Source organism: Triticum dicoccoides, chromosome 4A, assembly GCF_002162155.2.
Source record: "Triticum dicoccoides isolate Atlit2015 ecotype Zavitan chromosome 4A, WEW_v2.0, whole genome shotgun sequence".
Classification (NCBI taxonomy): domain Eukaryota; kingdom Viridiplantae; phylum Streptophyta; class Magnoliopsida; order Poales; family Poaceae; genus Triticum; species Triticum dicoccoides.
The window spans coordinates 696,360,014-696,364,848 of NC_041386.1; positions in this window are offsets into that span (position 1 = coordinate 696,360,014).

Consider the following 4,835-nt stretch of genomic DNA (forward strand, 5'->3'; position numbering starts at 1 on the left):
TTGACACCATTGATGCACGAGCACTGATATTATTTTTCCATCTTTGGATGTTCCATAGGAAGTTCAGATTTTTATTGACCATTTTTTGACATAACGATGTATTTTTTTTCATTGATAATTAGGTGAATTCATTACAGTTTGAAATGATCTATATGGAGGTCACATTGTTTTTTAGGGAATTAGTCCCCTAGTGAAGTGGTGGGCATTATCAATGCTGCTGCATTTTAAGGTAGTGGTCAAAATGCTAGCTAGGATAAATTGTAAGGAGTTCATCATAGTTTTCCGCTATTACTGTAGAAATTCATGGTATTATCCTTGCTAAGACAGTAATGTATTTGCATTGCTGCATTAATTCATGGAGTGATTCATATTTTCTTGACTCATATCACATGTATTGTTACTGAAACAACGACACAACTATTCTTTCATCTATGGTGTTAAAAATAACGACGTGTAACATATGGAAGGGTAGGACTTTCAGTTTCTTATTTTGATTTTGCAACTTAACCATGAATGTGAATGTGTAGGAATAATGCCAAAATTACCTAACCGAATTGCAATATGATTTTTACGTTTATTATTTAAGTCAAACCTTACCACTTGGGCCCTTCTAATGGATTGGTTTTCATGCAGGATGATTCGGTGCTTACGGGAGGTAGATGGTGAATAGAGAGGGTGGGAGAGAGAAGGGGAGGGAGTGATAGACATATATGCATTATATTCATAGGTGCAGTCGAAAACTCAAATTAAAGGCCCGTGGCAACGTGCGGACATTCTACTAGTTTTTGAACTTCCTTTTCTTGGTCAAGTGACATTTAAAGTTTGCACTTCCGAGACATTAGAATTGGTAAAATACAGTGATTTAGTTACTTTCTTGGTCTCAGGTAATGTACTGCAGTTGAATTCTTCTGTCACTCTTGATACAAAGCTATAGATATACTTCCATTTGCCAAGATGATAAAATTGGTAAAATGCAGTGATTTAGTTACTTTCAGATTTTGGTATTTTCTGAGAAGTGCTCCACAAATAACTAAACAAGCTTGTATTTTCTCTACTCCTAATGTCTCAGTTGGTAGTCTCGCCTCACCCACCACATCTAACCACTCCTATCTTTCGCCCGCCACTTCCATTTGCCACTGAAATGCTGTTATTTTAAGAATTGAAGAGATTGCCTTTTCATTTTGTAAAATATTCCTGTTTCATTGTACCATCTGAAGTGACCAAGCATGATCATGGTTTTCCATGTATAATACAACGAAGTCATTTTATTAAGCTGGCATTAGTAGTTTTGCATTTTACATGATTCGTGTGGAAGTTCGAACATTTGTCGAATAATATTAATATTAAGTTTATAATACTGGCACAGTCTGTTATTGTTATCTTTTTGGGAGTACTTGAGAAGGCGTGGAGGGGAAGGTGGGGACACGCCATGGCAGAGGCCAGTGGCAAACCTACGTGTAAGCCGTGAGGTCCGGGGAAGGTAGCTTTAGTTGGCAACGCCAATGATCAAGTTAGGGATGTACAAGTCAACCATGAGATGTGAGTTTCACGGCCATCTTTCTTTTCCTCATAAATTTGTCTCTCCAGTAACATGGCTCCTTAACAGAACCAGACTATGGTTTGCTAAGTTTCCTTTCTTTACAATAGATATATATTTATTTCCCTCTCTATCCAAGGGTGTTAATATATTTATTGCAACAAGGTCGGAGACTAATGTGGATGCGCAAGGGCAGCGCTGGCCTCTGCCTAGAAGGTCAATCACAGTGTACAGAGCTCTAGCAGCACTACACCGTCATCCTTTGCCTCACCGGCCGCATGAATTTCAAGAAATGGTGAGAGTATCTCTGCAAATGTGTATTTTTTAATTTAGACCTTTTTGCTCTACGTGCCATTGCGCGATTTCGACTTGGCGGTGATATTTCTCAAATGCAGCAAATTCAATCTTAAGTCAAAAATAAATAACACTGCATAATTTAGTAATGGGAAACCTACAAGTTCTTAACCTCCTTGATTTGATTAAGTAACTATCTGAGAGACAGTAGGTGGATATATAATTGTAAATGCTTAAACTTTTTAGCCTGTAGCGCTTCCTAATCATAATACTTCAGTATACTTTTTGGCTCCTATTGAGTTAACCCAGCTACATCTGTACATCTGCCTTTGGATGGTTTTCCCCTTCCTTACATATATGTAGTTCTGTATTTCTAAGCTATTGTAATCGTACTAGACTGAGTGGTTGGGTACGCATCCCTTTGTTTAGGACAATTGCAGCAAGGAAGTAGGAGGAAGAAGAAATGCAGGCGACCTCATGAAAGTCACAATAGCAAAGATCCACAGGTCAGCAATCTTGGTTCCACCGCTAGGGAAAAGCTTATACACATGATCTTACTGGCAGCACGTTTTAAAATAAGGCACTCCTGCAATGTAGCAGTAGCGCGCTCCTGTAGTACTCGCTGCTGAAATAAATGTAGTAGTAGCGCGCCGCCTATAAGCCATGCTACTGCTATAATTCCCACGACCACGCCGCGAAGCTAGTTCTAGCAGCGGTGCATTAATTCGGAGTGCGCTACTGCTAGGTAGTTTAGCAGTAGCGCCTTTACCTTTAGCGCACTACTGCTAAAACTAGCTATCTCCCACCACCCACGCTCTCCTCTATCCGATCCACTCACACTCACTCGATTTCCCCATCAACCCCCCCCCCCGCGCCGGTCCTCCCCCACCAGCCACCGTCGCCTACCCCTCCTCCCTCTGCGCCGCCGTCACCTCCTCCTCCTTGCTGGACTCGGTACCTCCCTCCTCCTCCGTCCTCCCTCGACTCTCCACCCTCCGCCCCCTCCTTGCTCCGCCCTTCCTCCTCCATTCTACTCTCTCCTCCCTCCTCCAGTCGCCCCTCCTTCTCCATCCACCCACCTTCATCCACAACCCCTCCTCCATGTTACATTTTGATTTAGTAGGCTAGTTCATATGCAACATTTCGATTTAGTTCATATGATTTATTTGATTTAGTAGGCTAGTTGATTTAGTTGATTTAGAACATTTTGATTTAGTTGATTTAGTAGGCAAGTTGATTTAGTAGGCTAGTTGATTTAGTTCATTTGTAGAACATTTTGTTTTACTTGATTTAGTAGGCAAGTTGATTTAATAGGCTAGTTGATTTAGTTGATTTATAGAACATTTTGATTTAGTTGATTTAATACGCTAGTTGATTGCTCTGAAGATTTGGCACCACCTAGCTAGATCTTAGGATTATAATTGTCCATCAAATTGCTTCTCGCAGAAGAAGAATCAAATTGCTTCTCGAGGAAGAAGAACCAAATTGCTTCTCGAGGAAGAAGAACCAAATCACATGCTACTGTTTTCTTTCCTGTGAAGTGGATCGTTAATCCTTTGCTCATATTGCTTTAGGAAATTGGCGCCACCACCACCAGCACCATGTGGATTGTGCAAGTCAAGGTGCGCCAGTAGCCTTGCAACTGGCAAGCTGTTCGGCATCTACTTCCAGCCGAGTTTTCGTCATGAGGCGGTAAGAAATTATATGAAATGTAACAACTATTTTATTTTTAGTGTTGGCATTTCAGCATTGTCATTTTGCTTTATTTACACGGATTGTCCCATGCAATGTGAGGTTGAAATTCAACAAGCTGACATAAGACACTGTGACATTTGAGGCTCCTGGGGGGCCGTACACTATGGAGGTCGAGAAAGGACGCAATATGTCATAGATTGGAAGAGATGGATGGGCCCGTTCCCTCGCCCACATGCGTCTTACTGGTGGTGAGTTGATCAGCATCTCATTCAGAGCAGAAACACCCAAGCTAGCTGTCATTTGTATCAACCTGGTGGAAGATGATGAAGATGACGAAGATGATGAAGATAATGAGGACCCACTCGATGAAGATGATGAGGACCCACTTCATGAAGCCATCGTAGCTCAAAGAATGAGGCTGAGCGAGGAGGAGCTGTGCAACCTATGGGACATAATTCCGCCACGTGCTGACTTTGTCAGGGTGCCATCATGACCCGCCTGACAAGTACCATGGTCGATCGACATGATATGGTATGTTATACTTAGAAATGCAAAATATCCGATGATATGCTTAGTGTAGAGTCCAATGATATGTTGTGTGGAATCTAGTCGATGATATGCTTTACTGTAGAGTTCGATCACATGCTTATTAGTGTAGAATCTAAGGAACTATTAATAGTGTAGATAATCCATATATACTTATTGGCAAGAGTATGTGCGGGGCTACTTATTAATTGATATGTTTTTCTTATTCAGAAATTGGCAAAGAGCCTATCTGTGAGTTATGGTATCGAGCGTGATGAAGAAGGCTTAGCTGGAGTACGCCTTACCACAAGGGACTCCATCACAACTTGTACTTACCGCGTGGACATGGACGGTCGCACACACTTAAACTCGGTTGTGTGAAAGAGATTCCTCGAGGGCAAGAATCTTTGTGCTGGACAGGCCATCCTAATTACTATTAGGAACACCCACCGTCCAGGCTTGAGGATGATGATCGTCTTCGATATCATCTAGACCTACATATGTGTGTGTGGCTATATCATCTAGAACGACATATGACGATCTTTGTCGATATCATCTAGAACTACATATGATGATCGTCGTCGATATCATCTAAAACTACATATGATGATCGTTGTTGGTATCATCTAGAACATCTTGAGGATGCATGTTGACTATATATGAAATTGTTATCTAGTACTCCATCCATTCCCAATTACTCGCCGTGGTTTGAAATAAAACCACGATGAGTAATTTGGAACAGAGGGAGTACTACATAGTACCTATAATGCATTATGAAATTGAT